Source organism: Miniopterus natalensis, chromosome 13 (genome assembly GCF_054644295.1).
Source record: "Miniopterus natalensis isolate mMinNat1 chromosome 13, mMinNat1.hap1, whole genome shotgun sequence".
In the NCBI taxonomy this organism is placed as follows: domain Eukaryota; kingdom Metazoa; phylum Chordata; class Mammalia; order Chiroptera; family Miniopteridae; genus Miniopterus; species Miniopterus natalensis.
In genome coordinates, this window is record NC_142093.1 from 33122077 (window position 1) to 33148445 (window position 26369).

Sequence of the window (26369 nt, forward strand, 5' to 3'; positions counted from 1 at the left end):
CATCGTGGTGCACTCATGGGGACCCGAGTTCAGTGCTACACTGGTCACTTACTAGCCATGTGACCTTGGGCAAGTTACCATAACTCTTCAGAGCCTGGATTCTTCTCTGTGAAATGAGAGGATAATAGTGATCTCAGAGTTGTGAAGGTTCAGTGAAATAATGAACAGCAAGTGTCCGGCATACAGCCTGTTCTCAATTCATCATTACTAGGTGGGATAAAATAATAAACTTTATATTTCTAAATTTTTACCTGGGGCCTCTCAAATAGAAATCTAGGAACTCATCATTTCTTTCTTTCATGATTTCATGCTTTTTTTTTTTTTAATTCCTCTCCAAAAGATATTTTTTCCAGTGCTTTAAAGAGTAGAAGGAAGAGAGAGGGGGTGGGGGGAGGCAGGGTGGGGGGAGGGAGACAGGGGGAGAGGGGGAGGAGGGGGAGAGAGGGAGATGGAGAGAGAGAGAAACATGGCTTGGTTGCATCCCGCACACGCCCCAACCAGGGCAGGGTGTCCAGCCTGCAACCGACATATGTCCTCTTGGCCAGAATGGAACCCGGGCCTTCAGGCCACAGGCCACGCTCTAACCACTGAGCAACCGGCCAGGGCGACTTTACACTTCTTGATGGTGAGATTCTCGCCATTGAACTGCCAGTGAACTTGCCTCTAGATGTTTTCCGTGCTCTCCTGTCCTTGCTCCCTGCTTTTCTCCGGCCAGGCACCTCCCGGTTCAGGAGCCTCCTCCTCTTTCCCGCAGTGCCTTTCCCCGGGCCCCTGCCCGTCACTCCCCCTCCGGCGCACCGCGAGGGCCTGGAGGAAGGACGCCCAGACGGACCCTCCGCGCGCCCGCGGACCGCGCCCCCGACGGAGAGGCCCTGGGGGAAGGGGCTCCGCTGGAGCGCCGTGTCCCCCAGCCCGCACGGGGGCCTAGGTAGAAGGCACCCGGGCTGTGCCGGGCCCGCTCTCCGACGAGTTTGTGGGACTCAGCGACCCTCGGCAGGGCGGGGAAAGAGCAGCAACGCGGGGAGCGGGAGCGCGTGAGGGGCGCGAGGAAAGAGGGCGGGGAGAGAACGCGCGCGGCGACGCTCCGCCCCGCGCCGCCCAGCTGAGCGGAGCCTCGGGGGCGCCGCGACCCCCCAGAGGGCGTGGCCTCCGGGGACGCCGACGGCGCAGGAACGGGGCGGGGCTTCAGGGGCCAAAGCGGCGCAGCGGGGCGGGGCCGCAGGGCCCCCCCAGGTGGGCGGTGGCGCTGTGCCAGCCGGCGGGGGACTGGAGAGGGGACCCTTGCCCCGGAGGAGAAGGCAGACTTTGAAGAGGGCCGTAGTCCGGGAACTCGCGGATCTTCCCGTCCCCGCACACTGCCTAAGTGACCCGTGCGAGTTGCCAACCCGAGAGGGGGCAATCAGGGCAGCTTCTTTTTCATTTTCACTTCCCTGCCCTGGCCACAGCCTTGGAGGGGTGCCAGCCCCGGTGTCATCGAGGCCGAGCCCAGGCGAGATGGTGAGGGCGCAGGAGCAGTGGTGGGGGGTTAGCTGGTCTGCGGGGCGGCACCATCCGAAACACTGCCCTATCCCCAGGTTTCCACCACTGAAGCAGCCCAGCTTAAGATGAGTTTCTCATTTCCTCCCAGATGTTAGTGCGTGACACGGCTCCACTCTCAACGCCTTGCAAATGATTCCGTTTTTCTAGTTTTGTGACAGCTTCTTAACTGAATTCCTCCACTTCTAGTTCAGCTTAAATCTCGATTGTATCATCTACCCCAATGCTAGACAAAGAATTAAAGGGCCAAAAGGCAGTAAGCCTTTTCAAGACAGAAAAAAAACTACACAACTGCCTATGCAAAGCATATTTCAGCTTCCGCAACTGCAAGATGTGTTTGACATAGCCAACCAAATTCTGTGCTAGGCCTTGAGAAAAGACATACATAAAACACACACTCCAAGAGAGAAGATGGAAAGATAGAAAACCAACTATAATTCAGTGTTACACACTTACTAATAAAATCACGTGCTAGGTAAAAAGTAGCATAACTGAAGGAGTAACTATTTCTAGGGTATATAAGGATGGAGGCATAAGAAAAGGTTTCACCCAGGAATGATGCCTGTCTGAGGGGTATTTGAAGTATAAGCAGGAATTAAAAACAAACTCATGAGGCAGATATTAAGAAATGACTACAAAATGCTGATTGACAGCACAGAGAAGGAAATAAAATATAAAAAGGCCCAGAATTCTATTAATTTTAAATTGTCAGCAAAGAGATTCGTTGAAAAAATGGGGTGAAGGGGTAGAGAATATATTTTACTCAAATATTGCAGAAATAAAATAACAGACCTCCATAATTCCCACTGTAGGAAAGACCAGTGTTGTTACATCGGTGCATATTCCTCCAGGTTATGTATTCATAATTGATACTGTTTTCTACAGAAACAGAAGCTGCATACACTGGAGGCAGTATAGGAAAATGGTTGAGTGTGCTGGCTTTGGAAGTCTGGTGTCACCTGGGCTGGAATGGAGGAACCACCACTTCTCAGTTCTATCATCTTGGTAAGTTATTTCTCTTTACCTTAGTTTCCCCCTCTGCAAAATAGGGCTATAACTGTCAACTGTCGGTTGAGATTTTAAATGTCAGAGGCAATTTTTGTGCATGGGAAGGAGCCCGTCAAGCTGTCTGTGTTTTAATTGATATTTAACTTATTAGGGTTGTAAATTTTAAGCCTAGCTGTTATTAAGTATTTGAACACACAAATCTCAATTCATTTATAAATCTATCAATTTTATGTTAAAAATAAAACTTTCACTTGTTTTTTAATCCTCAGTGAGCTTATTAATTTGATATATTTAATGTTCCATTTAAACACTATCTATAAATGTGATAGAATTTTCTTAAACATTACGTATTAAAGTCACAAAAGCATACAAATGTAACAAATCAAAATTTCTTACACATTTACACAGTTTATAAATTTCATTAAATATGTCAAATTCACACATTGCTGAATCTGATTGTCTCAGGTACTTTAAGCCCCTAACAAGGCATATTTATACTCTGCATATCATCTTGGCCTATTGTCTGCCCAGTTCTGAGTCCTTAAGAGTATTCCTGTAGGAGTCTTCCTGCACACTGAATGGGTATTGGTTAGGAGTGTGGGCTCCCAGCAAATTAATAGAATTCTGTACTAGTTGGCTGTATAACCTTGGTTAAGTTATGTAACTTTTTGTGCTTCTGTTTTGTCATCTGAAAGTGGGGGAAGCAATAGTATGCAACTCAGAGTTGTGAGCCTGACTTGAGTTGGTGCATGCAAAGCATTTAAAACAGTGCCTGGCAAGTAGTAAGCCCTCAACAAATGTTATGGTGTTAGTGTAAATCTAGTACATCAAATTCTCTTAGGCATCTGTGCAGCATGAAACTCAAACCTACACATTAAATAAAATTCACTTAAGTGTTTAAATATCTACTACAGCCCTAAATGGTCAAATCCTAAATATTTCAATTAAAAATTAGTCTAATTAGTCAGATTTTTTTCCAACTGTGAGATTCTTTAAAGCATTTCAGGTATCTTAAATACAGAGCATAATATGCAAGCAACATGAGTTAAGGTTTTTACTACATCTTGTAAATGTAAGGTGTCATTAAAATAATATTAATTTCTTTAACTTTTCTAAATAAAAACTGAGGGAAATAAAGGTATATGTATAAAAATAGTAATTTCTTCATCAGGTCTATGTTATTTTAGGTTGCAGTCACTAACCAATGACATCCAATGGAGGGGAACAGATTTATTTTAGCACTGTTAATCTGATGTTATGTCAGATTCAAGATTGTCAGTCAAAGGCTTGAGATTGGGATTATAATTTCAGGGTTATTGGTCAAAGATTCCATATGGAGGCCGGAGGATGGGGGAGGTAAGGGTTCATCTTTTGGGGGTTCCATGTAGTCTGTCAGTTAACAGGCTGAGTCCCTTGTAACAGATGGGACAGGGGACAAGCAAGCTGCCTTGCCATGTAGTGGGAACTCAAAGCATTTCAGATGGAATTTATTTTCACAACCTAGGGCATCACCTATCCCATAGGAATCTTACAAGCTTCACCTTTAGTTAATTTAAAAAATTTTTAAGTTGATTTTTAGAGAGAGAGAAAGGGAGAGGGGGAGAGAGAGAGACATTGATGTGAGAACACAACATCCATTGACTGCCTCCTGCACCCCCCCACTGGGGATCGAACCTGCAGTGGGCATGTGCCCTGAACGGGAATCAAACTGGCAACCCCCAGGTGCACAGGACAACACTCAACCAACTAAGCCATATTGGCCAAGGTGGCTTTTGTCTAATTTTTATGAAAACTACTTTTAACTTTTTCCTGCTTGATTTAAGAGGATAGAATTCTGCACTTCCCACTGGAAAGTTCAGCTAATCTCTTTGCTTATTAAAATTAATTAAATTCTTTATCTCCTTTATATTTAGTTTCTTGTATGTCTAATAAACAGATTAATGCCATAGTCCTACTTCATAGGATTGCTGTAAGCCTTAAATGAAATTTTGTAAATTACAATGTCTGGTATATTAAGTGCTCACTAAATGTTAACTATTATTATTATTATTATGGTTATGTGGTTACTTTTTCAGCTTAGTTTTTATTCTTTAAACATTTTCACATTCTTTAAATATTTGATTAAAACACTAAAAACAGTTGTCCTTCAGTCAAAACTCGAACTTGCACTGCTTTATGGTAAGACAGTGTGTTAATTTAGTATTGCTGCTATAGCAAATTAGCATAAACCCAGTGACTTATAAAAAACACAAATTATCTTACGGTTCTGGAGGTCAGAAATCTAAAATGGTCTCAAGGGACTAAGGTCAAAGTGACTGCAGCGGGCTGTATTCCTTTCTGGAGGCTCTCAGGAGAACCCATTTCCTTGCCTTTTCCAGCTTCTAAAGGCCTCCTGCATTCCTTGGCCCATGGTCTCTTCCTTCAGCAACAGTATCACTCTGACCTCTGCTTCTGTCAACATATCATCTCCCACTCTGACTCTCCTGCCTTCCTTTTTCACTTTTAAGGACTCTTGTAATTACATTGAACTCACCTGTATGGTCCAGGATAACCTCCTCATCTCAAGATTCTTAATCACATCTGCAAAGTCTCTTTTGCCATGTAAAGTAAGATATTCATAGATTTTAGGAATTAGGTCGTAGACATCTTTGGGCAGCCATTATTCTGCCTCCCACAGATACTATTCCTGACATTACTGATGACGAAACCAAAGGTGGCATTATATATCAGCAAAGGGATGGAAAAGGAGTCTTATTTCACTGTCCTTTAAATAGACCTTGGCCAAATGCTGACAGCATTGACTAATTGTTTGACCCTTTGACTATTTATTTCCTTAGAATTGGGCAAATTTTTAAATCCAAAGGGCTCTGAATACCTTCAGGCATTCAGCAATTTGATATTACATATAATATTTTATAAATATATATTTATATTTATATATAATATCAACTCATCTATCCAGAACATGGCAATATGTTCCTAAGCTGCTAAAATTAGGAAGTACAAATGCACACACACATGCATCCGCACACACACAAACTGTCCTGAGTGGCCGAAATAGCTGACAAAAAGGTAGTAAGACTCTTGTGTTTCACTTATATGAAAACTTTAGACTCACACTCAGATCCCACCACTTGACATATAGTTCTAATAAGCTTAGTTATTTAATATCCAATCCTTGGCTGATTTGAAGTAGAAAATCAGAAGGGCAAGAGGGAAAACTCTAGGCAGGTAACCTGACAGAACTAAGACAACTTGAGGAAACATATCTCAGGCAATAATATGCCTTGCTTATGAAGTAATCAAATTAAATAAAATTATACTAAATTTGTGCCTTCAAGTCAAGAAAGGAAGGTGAGCCCAGCCAGCGTGGCTCAGCAGTTGAGCATTGACCTAGGATCCAGGAGATCCTGGTCAGGGCACATGCCTGGGTTGCACTCTCAATCTCCAGTCGGGGGCGTGCAGGAGGTAGTGGATCAATGACTCTCTCATCATTGATGTTTCTATCTCTCTCTCTCCCTCTCCCTTCCTCTCTCTGAAATCAATAAAAAAGATATGATTTAAAACAAACAAACCAAAAAAAAAAAAAAGAAAAAAAGAAAGGAAGGTGAGAAATAAGAGATGTTTTAAGTAGAATCTATTACTTCCTAAACCTATGGTCAATTGCTACCTCTATAGCCTCCAGAACTGCGAGTGCTCAAAGGTATCTGTTCAAAGATACTTCCTTACCCATCATTTGTAATAGTAAAACACTGGAAATGATCTAAATGTCCATCAATAGAATGAGAGAGACCTGTATATACCAGCATGAAAAGATGCCCAAGATATAGTGTTAGATGGCAAAAGAAATTATAAGACAGTATTTTTGTTGCTGTATATGGATATAAGTAAATGCATAAAAATAGCTCATGGTTATACAGCAAAGTATTAAGGGGCAAGATTACCGAGATTCCCCCCCCCCCATTTTTTATCATGTTCACTTAAAAAACAATAAACACATCACACAAGAAAAACAAAGGTAAAACAAATAGAATAATACAAAACAAAAGGAAAGAAATAAAATAAGTTTTAGCAATATTTTCATGCGGAAGTATCGAAACTATTTAAAACATGTTTTCCAAGAATTTGGAATCGCTAAGTTGTTTCACCTGCAATTTTCTGAGTAGCTAAAAGCTGTGAACTTTCACTCAGTTACTCCTCTCTTCATCCTGGTTGGTTTTGAGCTTTCAGTAAAGCTCTTCACCTGAACTTGCTCTTTAAGAGAACTGGATTCCAAATATATGATAATAGCAAGCGCATGCATGCCAATTTGTTTACCGAGAGTCTCTCAGAGGAAATCATGTGCATCTGTCTGTTTACTTTTCCTTGGAATCTAGAAGGTCACCTCTAAAAATAATCTTGCTCAGTGTCAGAGCTTCTGTGACACAGAGGTACATGCCTCACATGCTCTCTGTAGTTAGTGCCCTATTCCAGGCGTATCCAGTTCCCCAAAGGACTCAGACCAGAGAAGTGAAGGAAGCAGCTGCCAGCTAAACTGTCCAGCTGTTGATTCATTTAATACTGGACACAAAGGAAGCCCTTTAAAAAATGGTACACACCTTTTCTCGTGGCTACCACTCTAGTAATGTTGAACTTTTAAATGTTTATTGGTTATTTGTATTTCTTCTTTTGTGAATTTCTAAAGGAAATATTAAAAGAATTTCTGAACTAGAGCCCATGCAATGGTTACTTGACTTGGTAATAGACATATTTGGGGTGCCTAACCAGCCTCTACCCTTTCTGGAAGGGCCCTGAAGCTCTTTCTGAATGAGTGGGCCTGAGGAACTATGCTTGTACCAGGGAAACACAGTCCATTTGCCCCTGTCCTTCACCTGACTCCTCCCTGGTTGAACCTTCCATTAACCCATGCTGGGCTGGGACCACATTGTGAAAGGTCTTCAAAGCCAGACTATGGATTTTGAACTGGGGAGTAAGCTGATGAGAACTCTGCTTTGAGAAGATTAACCTGGCATCAGTGTGAATGGGGAAAGTGAGGAGAAAGAGAGATCAGTTGGAAATCTGTTGTACAAGTCAGATATAATGAACGCCATGTACAGAAGAGAAAAGAACAGAAAGATGGTAATTGAAAAGATGGAATCTATGGAATTTTATAGATGATTGGACCCAGGGTGCAAAGGAGTTCCACATGTTCCAGAAGTTTCTAAGACTTGTGCTAGGAAATTGGTGGTGCCATTATGGAGGAGAACTCATCTTCTGCCTCTCCAAGGACCTCACGTCAACAACTGTTTTGTCATTTATCTTCAATTGTTTACTTTCATTGATTCCTTTCCATTTAAGCCTAATCAAGAATCTCCCACATTGCCCGGCTGGCCGTGGCTCAGTGGTTGAGTGTTGACCTGGGATCCAGGAGATTGGGGTTCGATTCCCGGTCAGGGCACATGCCCAGGTTGTGGGCCCATCAGTGACTCTCTCATCATTGGTGTTTCTATCTCTCTCTCTCCCTCCTCTCCTTTCCTCTCTCTGAAATCAATAAAGATATATTTAAAAAAAAAAAAAATCTCCCATATTTAAAAAACAAAAGAAAAACAAACCTTTCCCCTTGAGAGGTGATGGGAAGTGTAGGCTACTAACACCCTCCTCTTATATGTAGGCAGTCAAGAGATGCTATATGATTAATGGAATGAAAAGTGGAGCTTACATAGGTTTCAAAGGCAGTCAATGGAGAAACCGAGAATGGTGATACAACCTCTTTGGGTGAGAGAGAGGAAAGAGAGAGAGAGAGAGATGCAAACTAAATTCTCATTCAGCACATCAGGAAGTTAATAAAGTCTAGGCTGGGAGTCAGTTGCCAGCCAAAGATGACTGTGCCCACCCCCGCACGTTGAACCAAGGTTGCAGTAAACCTTAGCGGCTGAGGAAGACGGGATGGAGGAAGCACCGCAGCTGGGAAGGGAGCAAGAGGCTCAAGATAGAAAATCATGAACCAGTTGATACTGTCAAGGAAAACCACATTTTTTATATCATAACCAGAAAAATTAACCACATCTAATAATATGTAATCGATCACCTGTACCGTTTCAGTTCTGGATTTCTCTCCACTCCTCATCTAGGGGGCCACTACCTTAATTCGCACTGTCATCCTCTCTTATCTGGGCTATGGCAGTGGCCAGATCATTGGCCTCTCTGCTGTCCCATCTTTGGGCTCTTCTAAAATCCATTCTCTACATTGCAGCTAGAGTGAATCTTTCTCATATGAATATCTGAACCTGTCTCTCCTCTGCTGAAAGCATTTAATGGTTTCCTGTACTCTCCACTTAGATGCTAGCTGGCCTATGCTCACCTCTGTCTCATGCTGCTGCTCTGGCACCTGCCAGGCAGAACCGCTTGCAGCCTCCCCACTCTCTTTCCCTATTTTCAGGCATTTGCACTCACTGCTACCTCTGCCTGGCATCATCCTTCCTGCTCGGTTCTCTTCCTTTCTAATTCTGACTAGTCTTTCTTGATCCAGCCTTAACACAAGTGAAAGGGATGTCAGTAGATTTGGCTGCAGACCCACTTCTACATCACCTCCCACCGGTGGAACTCCCAGCCCGACCGAGTTCATCGTGTGCACACACTCAGTGGTCAGTGACGCAGTATTTTCTCTTTGATGGAGGCTTTTTAACCCCAAAGGCTGAGTTAAGTGCCCCTTCTGTGCATTCCCATAGGAACCCATCTTAGCACTTGCCACACCACTGTATTTACCTGTATTTTCTCTGTCTCCCTCACTAACCTGCAAACCTTTATGGGGTAGATGGTATACTAGTTATCCTGGCTGAGTGTCAATCCATTGAATGATATAGAAGGTGGTCCTAAGGATTGGAAAGAACATGAGTGGGGACTGGGTCTCTGGGGCTGACCTCTGCGAGAGCTGCTGTTAAGCATTGGGCTGCTGGGCACTGCTGAAGCTCAGCGATATAGTTGGCTGCTGCAGAAACATCTGGACATTGGAGTCCTGGACCAGTCAGAACTACCACTAGGTCTTTTGGAGCTCCTCCTGCTTCCACCGGATATTGGCTTGCAGGATCCATGCCCGCTGCTCCAGCTGGTCTTTGATGGCCTGGAATATACTGAACTGTGCTGGAAACTGTGTGAGTGGGGCAGATAGGTTCTGAAAAATGGTCTGAGGCAGGAGCTGCTGTGTGAAGTCACAGGAAGATGGAACAGGCAGGAGAGTCAGCATTGTGGCTGCCTGGCTGAGCCCTGGCACAGGGAGCTCTTGGGGCAGGGTGGCCAATCTTGGCACAGCCGTGGTGCTAGCCACTGCCGTCAGCCTGCTTGGAGTGGAGGTGGATTATGATATGGCCGTGTGCAGGGGTTTATGGGAACTTCTTAAGGTGAGTGACTTCTGATGGTGAGTGACTTGTGTTAAGGCCTGAGGTGCCCACCTCAAGTGCATTAAAGTGCTGCTGAAGCTCCAGGCTTGAACCCGTGTCCTTATAGTGCTGAAGGGTGGATTAAAGTGCTGCTGAAGCTCCAGGCTTGAACCCGTGTCCTTATAGTGCTGAAGGGTGGATGACCTTGGATGGTGGGTCTTGCAAAGCCATCTCCTGCCTCCTTTCCATCCGGACAGCTGCATAACTGACCACCGAGTGTGTGCATACGATGAACTCAGGCTGGGAGTTCCACCGGTGGGAGGTGATGTAGAATTGGGTCTGCAGCCAAATCTACTGCTGGCCTTTGGTCAGAAACCAGTAACAACATGACATCCCTTTGCCAAACTGCATCAGGTGCTGGTGGCACCTGGCCAGAAACTCTAGATCATCAATGTGGTAGTAGTTATAGCCTGAGGTTCCCAAAACTTCAAAAAGCAGGTATCCTATGGTTGGAGGGGCTCTGTGATTGAGAAATAAAAATCTTCATTCCAAGCTGTGCCTTGAAATGAATTCCTCTAAAGGTTCGTCAACTACGCATATTTCCTTTAAGAATTGTGGTGTTGCTAGGCAAACAGGAGTGATGAAGCAGACCTTTCCGAGTGGCACCCGGCAAGGCTTTGAAAGGGTGCTGTCAAAGTAATTAGAGGAGGGACTAGGCATATTATTGAAGGAGTGAGAATTCCCTACAAATGTTATGTATTCATAAGCTGGAAATTCCTTTGGGTTCAAACTGCCTCTGAGAAGATGGCAAGAAAACTCTAAATCGTTGTCAGATTTTAAGTATCTGGGGAGGGGGAATCGTCACAAGCATCTTATAAACTTCTGAATGTTCTTGTTCTGGAAGGAAATTTAACAAATGCTGATCCATGATATCTGACGGTAAGTGCCCGAGGAGAGGTGTGATACTGAGAATGCTGCCATCCTTCCTTATGGTGACGATGAAGCCATCTAATGCCTCCAAAGTCAGTTGTGTGAATTCTTCGTTAGTAAGGAAGGAAGGTTTCCAGTTCTGCTGAATAGCACAGATTTCCATTTGCTCTGTTTGTGTTTCTGCAAAAATCCAATGACCTTTTCCAGCACGGTAGTTTTGTCCATTTCCCATGTTGCCAGTAAGCATGGAGCAAGCTCTTTGATGAGAACATTGAACTGGTCCCGACGTTTCTTCTCAGACATGTTTCAAGAAGCTCTCTTTGCCCCGTCTTTCTCATCTTCATTAGATTTTCTATGCAGTTCCTTGGAGCGGGCCGGGGTGGCCGGCGCCCGGGTGCGAGCTGGGCTGGGCAGACAGGCCTCCCGCCGCCGCTGGGAGCCAGAGCCGGAGCCCGAGCGGGTGCAGGGAGCTGCTCTTGGGCCAGCGCCTGCACTGGCCCATGGGCTCCTGCGAGAGGCAGGCTGCTCTTGCTGCAGTCTGGATTCAGATAGACCTAGATTTTGGTTCCTTCCTCTTCTGAGTCTTTTTCCCCCCAGCTATAAAAATGCAGGTTGCAGTTCCTTCCTCACAGAGATGTCCTGAGAATTGAATGAGGTGACCAGCATAGGGTGTGGCACACAGGAGGCTGGGGTCAGTGTGTGTTCCCTTCTCCCACTCACAGCAACCAGAGAACCTGGGTTCCCCGGGAACCTGATTTGAGAGAGCAAGGATGAGTTCAGAGTTAGATCAAGCAGCAGAGGCCAGCAGGGGGTAATGAGTTGGGCCTGAATCCGAAGTGGGAGCTGCAGGTACAGGTTTAGAAGTCCTCAGGTTAGGGCCACTGATGGGGCCTGGGAATAAATGAGACTGTAGCTTGGGGAAAGCTCAGGCCTAGGACGCAGTAATGAGAAGGTTTGCCTTTGCAAAAACAGGAGGAATGGTCTGTGGGATCGATGTTAGAGAAGAACCAGGATATGGAGGGAGAAGCAACAGTGTTACACACTGCAGAGAGATGGAGGAGTCTGTGGGTTTGAACTTAATGAGGTCATAGATGTCCTTGGAAAGAATGTTGATGGTTGTTTTGTGAGGTTAATCATTTGTTCTAGTTCAGAGTAGAAAGAAGGGGCCATGTGGGACTTGGAGTTTCAGAGCAAAAGCCATCTGAACAGATAAGCAGGAAAGGGCTGATGATAACAGTAGCAGCAAAAACTGTTCACAAATTAAACACAGGGCTGAGCTGGGGCACTCCTTACAACAATTCTTTAAAATATTATAGATAATTAATGATTGAGAAAACTAAGGTTTAGAGAAGTTAACTGTTGCAAGTGAACTGGTAAGTGATGAGCTGAGATTAAAACTGGAATCTCTGACTGGAGGCCTTGCTCTTCCCTGGCCTGCTGGCATAGGAGTGGGCAGAATGGGAGAGGGGACCTGGAGAAGTCTTTGTTTGGGAGTCAAGGGAGGGGCACAGCAAGGCTTTTGAAAAGTTACGGAACCTGTTTTATGTACCTAACCCACTTCCCTGACTCTGCCGGGCCAAGTAGTGAATGAAGTTTACTGTACACCGAAGAACTATCTAGAGCTGCACAGTCCCATACCACATTCTGCACTCATGGAATGTTCTTTACCTGTGTTGTCTAATGTGGTAGCCACCAGCCATATATGGCTACTGAGCACTTGAAATGTGGCTACTGTGACCAAGAAACTGAATTTTTAATTTTACTTTATTTTAATTAGCTTAAATTTAAATTTAAAAACTGATATTTGATTCAGTTATTGGAAAAATTTAAGTGTATTTTGAACAACTTAGTATATGAAACTCCTTTTTTAATTTTAAATTTTGGGAAATCTAAATACAATTAGCATTGAGAATCCAAATTGATATTTGCTGTACATGTAATATACACTAGATTTCAAAAACTTACATGAAAGAAATGAATGTAAAATAGCTTATTAATTTTTGATTGACTACATGTTGAAATAATATTTTTGATACAGTTTAAATACATATGTTATTAAAATTAATTTCACCTGTTTTTAGAAAAAAACTGTGGCTACTAGAAAAATGTGAATGAAATGTGTGGTACATTTTATGTTTCTGTTGGATAGCTTTGCTCTAGAGGTAAGGTCCTGGTACCAACAGACGTCTCAGTTAAGTGGTGGGGTTGGAAGGCTTTTCCCCACTCGTTGCTCCTCCCGGCCTCTCCGTTATTCCTTCCCCTGCATCCGTTTTGCTCCTCTTACCCTGAGGTACAGAAGGCATTCTGCACTCAATTATACCTCTCCAGAGTGTTTAATTTTAAAAAACAGTAGAGGTTATGTGTATGCTCACATAAAAGGGTGACTCGTTGTCACTGGATTTCAGGCCTCAGTGAGTGAGGCACTTGGCCTTCCAGAAGTCTCTGTTGGACTTCCAGGATTGTCCCCATTTACATGTTCTGCCCATGTAAGTACTCATACTTGTCAAACCTTGAGTCCCAGTTTAAGGTTCTAAAATGTGTATATGTAGAAAATTATTAGTTTGCTTGTGTATATTGCTACTCTCCTTATTTCAAAGTGGGCCTTGCTAAGGTGTTAAAGGACACTTGCAGTAAAAAGCCTGTCTTGCTCAAGCCACAGATCTGAGCAGGCATCACTGGGCGAGAGACTAAAATGCTAAAGATTGCATATCTCAGATGTCTGCTCTCCAGAGCCTCTATTAAAAGGATTTGTGGTAGAATATCTTATTTTTTTTATTTAAAAATAAAGTATCCTTGTCCTGGCCAGTGTGGCTCAGTTGGTTGGATCGTTGTCCCATACACTAATGGTGGCAGGTTCAATTCCCCATCAGGGCACACACCCAGGTTGCAGGTTTGATCCCTGGTTGGAGCTTGTATGGGAGGCAACCGACAGATGTTTCTCCCTCTCTTCCTCTAACATCAAATAAATAAATAATAAATAAATAAATAAATAAATAAATAAATAAATAAATAAATAAATAAATAAATAAAGTACCCTTGGTTTCCTTATATGTAAATTGGGGAAAACAATAGAGAAAGGGCATTTGGGTTCTTCTAAATGTGTGACAGAACTTATGTGACATCTGACTTCTATTAGAATATTTATTGGAAGCATACTAGACTACCTTACTCAATAGAAGAAAAAGGTTGAAACAATCTCTGTACCCTAGAGAGCTGGGTACAGCTGACATCGAGAACTTGAATGGTGCAGGCACTCTCTCTTGTCTCTGTGCTTCTGTTTGTGTTAACTTCCTCACATGGCCAGAAAACAACAGCTCCCAATTCTAGTTTTTACACTTTCCTCTACTGGAGAGTCTCTTTTCAATTATAGATTAAAAAGAAAAAAATCCAAAGGAAGGACTATGAGTGGCCTAGCTTGGGTCAGGTACACATTCTTCTTCTTTTTTTTTTTAATGTTTTTATTGATTTTAGAGAGAGGAAAGGAGAGGGAGAGAGAGATGGAAACATCAATAACGAGAGAGAATCATCAATTGGCTGCTTCCTGCATGCCCCCTACTGGGGATTAAGCCCACAACCCAGGCATGTCCCCTGACTAGGACTCGAACGGTGACTACCTAGTCCATGGGTTGATACTCAACCACTGAGCCACACCAACCGGGCAGGCACCCATTCCTTAACCAATCAACCTTGGCTAAAGGAGCCAGGACATATAGGAGCATGACTGCTCATGTTGGAACCCCATAGTTAGAGTTTGGGTAGAGAAATTCCCAAACATAAGTGAGGGTGTTGGGCAGATCTTTGCCACGCTCAGCCATTGGCTGGGTACTGCTGGGGAAAAGCATGGCCTCAGCTCAAATACTGTAGCAGATCCTAAAGGCGCTGCAAATTGAAGCTGTCGGTTAACTGCTCCCTTTGCAGCTGATCAGTTCTTGGAAGGACATTTGAACAGCATGCCTGTCCACGGTTGCCACAGTCCATCCTTGTGCTGCACAGATTTGCCTCTCTGCATAGGTTCAGGGAGCAGCTCCTACCTGTTTCTCCATTCTGAGGGGTGTGAGCTTTTGTTAACCATACCTTTCTCAGGCTGGGACTACTACACTGTCCACTCAAGGTCACAGTTCAACACTAGAGTGCCAGAGGCACCCATGTGAGTTACCTGAGTTACACATATATTCCTCCCTGCCCCCTTGTGTAATAGGAGCCCTGCCTCCACTTGCTGATCAGGGACAAGGACCTCTGCCAAGATGGTGACTATTTATTTATTTATTTATTTATTTATTTATAAATCCTCGGACAAGAAAAAGCTAAAGGAGTTCATCATCCTCAAACCAGTACTACATGAAATGTTAAAAGGTCTTGTTTAAGAAGAAGAAAAAAGATAAAAAATATGAATAATAAAATGGCAATAAATACATATCAACAACTGAATCTAAAAAAACAAAATAAACAAACAAGCAAAATAAAAACAGACTCATAAGAGAACATTTTGATGGTTGCCAGATGGGAGGGGTTTGAGGGATGGTTGAAAAAGGGGAAGGGATTAAGAAGTACAAATTGGTAGTTACGGAATCGTGATGGGGATGCAGAGTACGGCACAGGGAATATAGTCAATAATATTGTAATAACTACCTATGGTGTCAGACGCGTACTAGATTGATCGGGATGATCACTTAGTAGGTTGTATAATGTATAATCACTGGGTTGTACACCTAAAGCTAATATAATATTGTATGTCAGCTGTAATTGAACAATTAAAAATTTTAAATTATTTAAAGTTAAAATACATTTTTTTTGGTATCTCCATGACCAGCTAAGTGCTTGACACATAGTAGGTATATATTCAATAAATACTGAATTAATTAATAAATACTATGTATTTAGCCAAAGGATGATTTCTTTGGGGAAGTGTAATGCTTGCTTAATTACAGAGCAACTTATTTGGGAAGAGATGAAAACTCCATTAATTCTGCTGGCCACATACCTGAGCAAACAGACCAGGCCTCAAGACAATTTAATCAAGCATATTTCTTATTGACCAGAATGGACCTGCTGTTGGAGAGGACACCTGTCTTCCTGAGGTCAGTGGCTCCAGCATTAGATTTATTAACTGTAACCAGATCTGGCTACAGATACTGCCAAAAACAGGGATATCCCAAGGTGTTGTTACTGGATGCTAATTTTGGATAAATACCTCCTGGAGGCTTTAAGTCTTTCAAAATGAAGACTGCATGCTGTAATAAGTCATAAATATTACTGGAGTTTCCAGTTCAGTGAATAGTTAAACTCATCACATTTTTTGTAGTTGGGACATGTAATGTACATGGCATTTAAATACTTACATTGAGTTCAAAAGTCAAATATTTTACAAGGTCCTAGGAACCTGTTTTCAAAGAAATGTGTTATGAAAAGTGACCCTGATTGCAATACGATCACTCCCTTTGGAGAACTTGCAAATAAATTTAGTTAGTAAAAGCTCCTGCCAGCATGATTCCAGCTCAGAGAATAACAAGGATATCTCCAGTTCCAGCTGCTCCTATCTGTTGCATCTCCTAATGCCTAATTTGGAAAAACTCCATTCTGCTGCAGGTTCTAGTCTCTGGGTTATCTTAGCCCTGGACTTTCTTCCAACTGTTTGATTCTCTGGAGCTTTCGAGGAAACTTGTGGTCCATGGTATAGTGACTTTCCCTCAAAATACAAAAGGGTAAGCTGGTTAAAATATCAATGGTCAAGACTTTGTAAGGCTTTTTTTTTTTTTTCTTGACAGGAAGAGTATTAATAGACCTTATTAGTTAAATGAGGAGATTAAGCCTTAATAACAACTTTGGCTAATCTTCCATCATTAAGCTGGAATGTGGCTAAATGTTTTCTACTATCATGCCAACATGAAATGGATTTTCTTGGTTCCAGTTTAACTAGCTATAAACTTCAACAAATAAAGCTTCAATCTTAAAATGAGATGGTTTTCTTTTGACCCTCTAGGGCAGAGAATGGAGAAATGAAAAGGAAGGGGGCCAATTTATTCATCCTGGTCACCAAGAGGCTTGGAGCTTTAGGGAAAGATTTCCTGAGATGATAGAATGTCATTTACAGTGCTCTAAAAAATTAATAAGGCAATTTGATTTTTAATGCTTCTTCAATCTTAGTGTAGTGGCTTTTTATAGCTCTGAGCTGTGTGTTTAAATGCACATCAAAATGTCAAAGAGGGCCTCTAATATCACCCCTTCTTGCTGTCTCCAAAGTGGCTTAATTATTTGCAGACTTACAACTTCATTTGAGAACAACTGGAAATGCCCCTAACTAGTTGTGGGTCACCTGGTGCCTTCAAAGGCAGTTAGGAGCAAATGCAGCCTGCCTGAGTTTGGTATCTAGGAATATTCGGGCGGGGAGTGGGGAGGGCGGAGTTGTCTAGTGGTAAAGAGCACCAGCTGTGGAATCTGATAAACTGGGTTTGAGTCCTGGGTCCACTACTCACTAATTATGAGACTTGTGCAAGTTACTTAAACTCTCATTGGTGAAAAGGAAACAATAATAGCAGCAGCTGAGCATAACACAGTGCCTGGCACAATAGCAAGGGCTTGGTAAATCTTATTAGCAAAGAAGAAAATAAGCATCATCATCAGCAAAACATTATACCCACAAGATTTTGTACTAGGTCCTGAAGATACAACAATGTGTAAAATATGGGTTCCATCCTTCCCAGGCTGATTGGAGAGAAGAGGTATGTATACATACATATGTTTATTAGACATGTACAATAAGCTGATGTGGCACAGCTAGGAGTGGGCAAGGAGCCAGGGAAGGTTTGCCAAGGAAGAAAGACAGGAGCTTGGCCTTGGAGGAAGGGCAGTCTCCAAATAAGCTGACTACAGGTTGAGGGCATTCTCAAGGCTGCCACAGTTGCATAAATGACTCTTCTTGTCGACCTGAGTGTCTCACTACCTCAATAACTAAGGAATCATGGAGCAGTGGGGTAAGGGGACGAAAAAGGTTACTGGCTGTTTTATTATTATTTTTAACTGAATGTTTTCAGTTTGGTCATTTGAAAACAAAGATTTGTTGCTAGTTTAAAAATATTTCTTTTCCTTAAGTAAATAAATACTTTGTCAAATGTAGAACGGAAATAATCCTCTGTCACAACAAAACAAAAAATTACTTATCACCCATCTGTGCCTAGCTTTGTTTGGAGATAGCATAACAGATATAATCCTTGGCCCTGAGATACAATCAAAGCCGAACCATACAAGTTTATATACATTTTAATAAATCATGCTTAAAGAAAGGCATGTAGCCTGGCCAGGCGTGGCTCAGCGATTCAGCCTCGACCTAGGATCCAGGGGATCATGGTTCGATTCCCGGTCAGGGCACATGCCCGGGTTATGGCCTTGATCCCTAGTTGGGGGCATGCAGGAGGCACCCAATATAAGTTTCTCTCTCATCTATGTTTCCATCTCTTTCCCATTCTCCCTTCCTCTCTCTCTAAAATCAATAAAAACACATTTTTTTAAAAAAGAGCTTGCTAAAGCTCCCTTTTGATATTCTAAAAAATAACATGAAGCTTCTATTTCCTCTATAATGTAGGAGGTGAGATTTGCTATTGTCAATGAGAGGGTATAAAGGAACGATCAGAGCTTTGAGAAGTTTGAGATGTTAAAGTTTGAAATAGCTGTTGTAGAACAAAACTGACTCAAGTATAAAGGGCACAAATAAAGTGCTATCAGGGAATGTTGTTCTCATTGCCTTTCCTGAGAAATATATTAGAGAATGTGCTTCAATCAAAATGACTAGAAAGGCATCAATATAAGGCCTAGTGTCGAGCATTAAATACACAGTTACTTACAGAACTACCACCTATGCCAATACCAGCTGTATATCCTCCCATCCCCATCATTAATATAAACATCATTTATTCAACAAATATTGAGTAAATATCCTCTACACACTAGATACTATGCATGTCATGTATCACACTAGACACTATGCTAGGTTTCAGGGTTGGGGATGGGTAGGAAATAGAGCCTGGGAGAAGAAAGCATTGGGAAAACAATTGTTAGAAAAGGTGGACCCTCTCTTTGCTGGGAAAATGCATAGAAATCTTAACATCCAGGCCCAGGGAGAGTGGCTAAACTCCACCCAGGCAATGGCATTCAACAGGTAGTCTGATCTTAGCAGTAAGATGGGGGTGGTCGCATCTGACTTTGGGAGCTCTGGGCAATTGTCATGGCACCAGGGGCAGACCTGGAGTCAGATCAATTAGAAGTTAGGGTGCCTGGAAGAGTAATCTAGCTGTGGAGATAGCACGTGCAAAGTTAGTGGGCAGAACATGTTTCAGGAGGCCTGCTTCCTACTTGGCTGATTCCTCAAAATGCCAGTCTCAAGAGGCTGCAGGAACCTGGATGTTAGATCCTCAAAAGTAAAGGACCCTGATAGGCTGACTCAAGGAAACTGCATCTGAATAATGCTGCCCGTGTCAAGAACTACGTTACCCTGCATACATGTCTATCTTAGAATGCCCACTGCAATCGAAAAATATTTCTATATTCAACTTCCCACTAGGAATATTTTTATATTCTACTTACCACTATAGAGAGAACACAACATACTCAGTGGGGCAGATGGCAATAATAACAACGACCATTCACTGCACATGCTACGTGCCAGACACTGTTATAGATACTTAATGAGCTGCAGTCTCATTTTATCCTTACAATAACCTCCTGAGTTAGCTATTATTGTTCCCATTTACAGAAGAGGAAATTGAGCCTGGTCTAGTAAGTTTAATTTGCCTGAGATCACATGGCTATAACTGGCCAAGCCAGGATTCTAGCACATGTATGACTCCAGACCTACCATTGTGCCATAACTGTTACATCACACTGTTCCAGTACAGTGTTGAACCCTAATGAGTGTCACTGAAATAATAATTGGTCTGCTTCTTTGGTAAACAAAACTGGGATCACAGCCCATTTCTTAGGATCTATTGCTAAAATGACAAGACCATGCTGCCCTCTATCAGCTTCAGTGGCATTGGCCCCTGGTAATTTTCAGAATGAATAAGAATATCTGACATTTGTATTGTGATATACACTTCCAAAAATATTTTACTTAAGCTTACAACTTACTCTAAGGTAATTATCATTTTATAGATTTAGACTTACTGAGCTGTATTTCAAGCTACTTAGTGAATTACTTGGTTCATTAATAGATGAATGGATAAAGAAGAAGTGTTACATGTATAGAATGGAGTATTACTCAGCTATAAAAAAGAATGAAATCTTGCCATCCTCAACAGCATGGGTGGGCCTGGAGGGTATTATGCTAAGTAAAGTAAGTCAGACAGAGAAATACAAATACCATATGATTTCACTTATATGTGGAATCTAAGAAACAAATGAACAAACAAAACAGAAAAAAATTCATAGGTACAGAGGACATTTTGATGGTTGCCAGGTAATAGGGGGGCTGGGAGGATGGGTAAAAAAGGGGAAGGAATTAAGAAGTACAAATTGATAGTTACAAAATAGTCATGGGGATGTAAAGTACAACAAAAGAATACAGTCAATAAAGTTGCAGTAGCTGTGTATGGTGTCAGATGGGTACCTGATTTATCAGGGAGATCACTCTGTAAGTTATATAAATGTCTAATCACTATGTTGTACACTTGAAACTAACATAATATTGTATGTCAACTGTAACCAAAAAATTAAAAATTATTTTAAAAATAAATAGAAAAAGAGATTCACTAATGAGAAGTTGGATATAGCATTTATTTATTTATTTATTTATTTATTTATTTATTTATTTATTTATTTATTTATTTATTATCGCAGTTACTGGCTAAGATTCTCATTTCCTTGCTGGCTGTGGGCCTGGGCTCACTCTTAGCTTCTAGGCATCTCCTGCATTCTTTGCCTAGTGGTCTCCATCCCCCAGTTTCAAAGTCAGCATTGGTGGTTGAGTCATTTTCACATTTCCAATCATTCTGACCTTCCCCTCCCCCTCCCTCTCCCTCTCCCCCTCCCTCTCCCTCTCCTCCTCCCTCTCCCTCCCCCTGTCCCTCTCTCCTCCCCATTCCTGTCCCTCTCCCTGTCCCTGTCCCTCTCCCGGATATAGCATTTTATTCTCATTATTCTACTTGGGTATTATTTAGTATAGCACTGCAGTACTGTTAATATAAAACTGTTTCATGGACTAAGCTTTCTGAAGACAAACAGTAATAGCAATGACTTCCTAAACCCATTGTATCATCCTTGCCTATTCCCACCCAATTGCCTGTAGGATCCCCCATAACTCGATGAGTACCAGTTCCAGTTTCCCCAGTGTTTATCTACTCACTTTCAACAGACTCTAGGCACATTCCCTCAAGCCTCTACTTCAAAACTAGCACTGAATAAAACCAACTACACTTGTAACTGTAGCTCAATGAACTTAAAAGTCAAAATCCTTGATCTTTCTCAAGGCCAGTGATATCTCTGCCCCAGCTTGACCCTTTGCAAGTCTGTCCATATCAGCTCCAGTTGGATTCCACCACAGGCCCAAACTCAGCTTGAATTGCCACCGAATGAGAGGTTTCCCAGGTTCCTGGGTCTTCAACCCATTTTATAGAGATCTCCAGGTCTCGAAAGGAAATAATTTTTATCCTGTCTGAAATCTGGCTGATCTTTTCCATTATCTGAAGTTCCCTTTGCAGAAAGAAGGAAGAAAACAGGGAAGTGAAAGAGAATTAGGTAGCATAGGTAAGTGACTCCAGGTGGTAGCACTCCAGCACTGGGTAGGGGCTGCTGACGTCCTTCCCTCATGCCAAGGAGATCTCACTGGGCTTAGACGGAGCTTGTACAGGGGAGGGAGTCCTGAAATTTAAGCCCCATTTGCCTCAAGTTAAATCTACCTGTCTAGAAGCTTTCTATTACATTTCCCCCCAATTATATGAAGGTACCAATCATTGGGTACTTACTTTATACCAGCCACATATATACTTATCACTTTTTCTCAAGAGTGTCAATATATTAGAATAACCTGGGAAGTTTTTAAAATATACCAACCTGGAACCAATTGACACCACATCTCTAGGGGTAGGGCTTGAGTAGCTATTGTTTTTAAAAGCCTCCTAAATGATTCTAATGTACGACCAGGGTTGAAACTCTTGGCACATTATGCTACTTTACAAAAGTTAACTTCTTAAATCCTTACACAAATCTGACGTAGGTTTTGTTATCCTTACATGTGAATAAACTAAAGGACAGAGAGGTTTAATATCATACTCAAGATCAAATCAGAGTTGCAATTCAAACCCAGATGGTATGACTTCACAGAACACTTTGCTATACCAGTTCTCATCTTTATATATCTCTATGAGGAAGAACTACCTTTAATTCAAACTTCTGCAATTGACAAAATGCAGAGATGAATAAAATATCATGTCATTATTTTCATAGCAAACATAGCCTCCTTAACTCTAATCCTGTAAGAATATAGTGAAGCCATATTCCAGGGTTTGGTTTTGAGTTGTTGGAAGAGTCCTTTATATACAACAAAATGTCTGATTATATTCATTGAAGACAAGCTTGTTGGTGATGAAAATCCTAAATACCATCTAGAATTGGGATGGGTCTGTGTGGTGTGGGCTTAAAGATCCTGGACACAAGGTAATTAGTAGTAACCTAGAATATACTGTACCTCAAGCCTACCCAGTTTTCCCTCACATTAGTTCCTAAATCCTACAACTTCCTTTCTCTTGGATTTATTGTTCACTTTGCTAGAACATCCCCAAACCATTACTTCATAAAGATCTAAAAGAGGAAATTTTTTGAATCTTTGCATATGCAAAAATAACTGCATTTCATACTCACTTGAAAGCTAATTTTTCTCAGTATCATTTTTTCTCTGATCTTTAAGATATTGCTCTGTTGTCTTCCAGCAGTGTTGTAAATAAGAAAACCGAGGCCACCTGATTCTCATTCCTTTAAGCTTAACCTGTTTATCCCTTTGGAAGCTTTTAGGATTTTATCTCTGGTGTTCTAAAATTTCACCATGACATGTTTAGGTGTTGATTCTGTTTCATTCATCTTGGTTAACATTTTTTATTTGAAGACTTGTATCTCTCTCAAACTTTGAGAAATCTTTTTATCATTTTCTCCTCTGCATTCTCCCCTTTCTTTCTAGTGCTGCTATTACATGGATATTGAAACTTCTAGATCTATTTACTTTCTTTGTCTTCTGAACTGCATTGGGGGAATTCCTCAGCTTCTATATTCTGCTAATTTATTATCCAGCTACCTCTCTTCTACTAATAGATCATCTACTGATTTTTCCAAAAATAAAAAATTTGGTTTCCAAGTTAACTCTTTAATGTGATTATGGAATCCTTTCATATCACACTGAAAAGATTAATTTTGTATATGTACTCAGAGTCCCTCTGTTTACTATATTAACTCTCTTTCCCTGAGTGTTTAGTTCTTCTGCTTGTTGAGTTCAGTGCTTTTCTTACATGGGGTTGGCTTTCCATAAAATTTTAATGATTCTTACATATATATATTTTTAAAATTTTATTGGTGCCCTGATAGGGAATCAAACCCACCACCTTTTGGTGTATGGGACGACACTCCAAACAACTGAGCCACACTGGCCAGGGCATGATTCTTATATTTTTATCACTGTATGTATTAATCCTTAGTTCCCTGCTCATTGAATTCAGTATATGTTACTATAGTTTGCCTTTTGTTAACTACAGGGAAGAGATACGCTACTGGGAAGAGTGTGTTAATGACTTCTTTCCTGAGGTGGGGTTTCCTGTCCATCCTGTTGGCCAGGAGCTGAGGCAGCATGAGCCTCTCTCTGGCTTCGGTTCGCACGTCCTCCTTTAGCCTATGAACACGCATTTCTGCTGCTTGTTATTGAGTAGAGGAGTGGGAGACAGGTTGGTGGTCATCCAGCATAGTCACTCCTTACATAGTCCCTTAATTAATAGCTTTGATGAATGTCCAGAGCTTGTTCCTCTCACTTGTTTTATCCATTGATTCTAGAGTTGGTATGACACTGAACTCCTATCTTTATAGCAAGTTTTTGGACTGCAGTTTCTTTCAGTTTTGTTCCTAGATATATCTGATCCTGTCTGCTCTCTCTCTGGAACTCATTTCTGATAAAGCTCTTCCTTGTTTTCCCAAGCTGTTGTAGTGTGTGTTGTAGTGTAGTGTAGCATGTAGAAATGTAAAACCAGAGTAGTAGTAGGTATCCAATAATACTGTATATTTTGAATGCATGAAATGAATCAGGTATGTGTTTTATACACATACACACACCTTTCTGGATTTTAGGTGAGAGGTAATGTAGATGTATATTCTTAGCCCACCACCTGTTATTGTGAATTACTTTTAGATTTGGGGAGCATGGAAAATAGGCAAATTATTTTTTGTTTGTTTAAAAGAAAAATGAGGATTTCCTATTGCTGTAGTTAGCCAAGATAAATATTCTAGACCAATTGGAAGTTATATTTTATTTATTATACATTTGTTTCATAATTAATTTTTGAGTCCTTATGTATAAGACATGGGCTTGGCACTGTGGACAGGTATAATTATATTATTCTCAGTGTCTTTGTCTTTTCATCTAGTCTACCTTGACTCCAAAAAACACAGTGGCCAAAATAAGGCTATTGTAGTCAGAAAGATCTGGATTAAAATCTGTCATTTATTAGTTACTGTGCACCTTTCAGTATATTTGGTTCTGTCCACAGAGATATTTGGTCCACATCAAATGTTCCTTGATATTTAGTCCTGTCAAAAAGGTCCATGCTTGGAAAACATCCCTGGGTTCAAACAGCCTATCACATTTATGCTTTTGGTTTACTATAGGATTAATACATAAAACATACTATTGTGTTTTAGTGCTTCAAAAATTGTGGACAGTCTCGACTCTAGAAAGGTTTAAAGGCAACATAATCTAGTGTCAGAAATATAGATTCTTCAACCAGACTATTTGGATATGAATCCCAGCATTACTACTTACTAGCTGTGTGACTTGAAGTAATTTAACCTACATGGACCTTACTAAAATGGAGATGTAATAGTAACTACCTCATAGTGTTGTTAAATGATAATTATATAAGTTAGTATTTATAAAGAAACTAAAGAATATTAAGTACTATAAAAGTACTTGAAAAATAAATATAATACTAAATGGATAAAAAGACCTGGAATGTGATGTCTACCTTAAGCTGCAGCTTAAGCTACTCCAGTACACAAAAAAGTTTAGAACTTACTTCAATTGTCTGCTCACATTTATAACTGACAAGCCAGCTTCTAAGCTGGTAGAGGGCAGGAACTGTACCTTATCTATCATTATATTTTTAATGTCTGGAACTTGGTAAACACAGAGACAGAAAGAACCTTGTTCATGGAATCCAAAAACTCGGATTTCGATCTTTGAATCCACTACCTACTATTTGTCTTAGAGCAATTTACTTAACTTCCTAGACCCTCAATTCAGCAACAGTAAAATGAGAGTAATACCTCTTTCAACCATTGTGAGGATTAAAGGAGGCAATAATTTAGGGAAGTATTTGGAATGTATGTGTTCAATCAATATGCTAAAGTTTATAAATATTTTTCAATATTATTTTTGTAAATATTTTTCAATATTATTTAAAGGAGTATCCATCAACTTAAGTATTCTATAATAATGCAGTTTTGCAGAGTTTATCTCTCAAGTGTAGGGGACAAGTTCTTTAAGAAAATACATAGAAAATAAATTTATGGACTTATTAAAGGAAATTAATTTGCTAACTCCTTGGCCAGGACTTTTAACTTTGAAATATAATCAGGTGAGATTTTTTTTTTAATTACTGGTTGATATCTGATTATAAATATCCCACATGGGACATATGGCAATAAATTCAAATTTATTCATTCATTTATACATTTAAAAACTATTCTGGCCCTGGCTGGTGTGGATCAGCTGGTTGAGCATCATTCCATGCACCAAGGGTCAAAGGGTTCGATCTACCCCTCCCCCCAGGAGTCAGGGCACATATCTAGGTTTCCAGTTCAATCCCTGATCAGGGTATGTATGGGAGGCAACCAATCTGTTTCTCTCTCACATTGATGTTTCTCTCTCTCTCTCTCCCTTCTCTCTCTAAAATCAATTTAAAATACATCTATATCTATATCCTTGGGTGGGGATTTAAAAACACAACGAAACTAACACAGATTGCTAGGGTCACATCTAGAGTTTTTGATTCAGTAAGCCTGGGCTAGGGCCTGAGAATCTGCATTTCTGATAAGTTTTCAGGTGATGTTGATGTTGCTGGTCCACGGACTACACTTTGAAAATCAGAACATTTTAAAATTTCTCTCCCCACTTCATCTGCCTAATTTCTTACTTAACTTTCAGTCCTTCCCTGATCATAGAACACAGTGTTCCATGGCACAGAATACTTAACCCTATCACATAACTTATCACATGATATTGTAATGTCCTACTTATGTATGCTTCTCTCCTACCAGACTATTATCCTCAGCATCAAACAGTCTGCCAAAGTAAGCACT

At 41.1% G+C, this 26369-nt stretch overlaps 1 long non-coding RNA gene and 1 pseudogene across 1 annotated transcript in view; one reads left to right on the top strand and one right to left on the bottom strand.

The window, feature by feature from the left end:
- The first annotated feature begins 1298 nt into the window (after positions 1-1298).
- The window catches only part of LOC148091643 (uncharacterized), a 51333-nt gene continuing 26262 nt past the window's right edge, over positions 1299-26369 (top strand). Inside the window, exons 1-2 of the long non-coding RNA XR_015715524.1 lie at positions 1299-1497; positions 2422-2541. This is a non-coding gene — a long non-coding RNA (uncharacterized LOC148091643). The remainder of the gene's footprint in view (positions 1498-2421; positions 2542-26369) is intronic.
- Positions 9350-12529, bottom strand: LOC107537902 (neuronal PAS domain-containing protein 2 pseudogene; annotated as a pseudogene).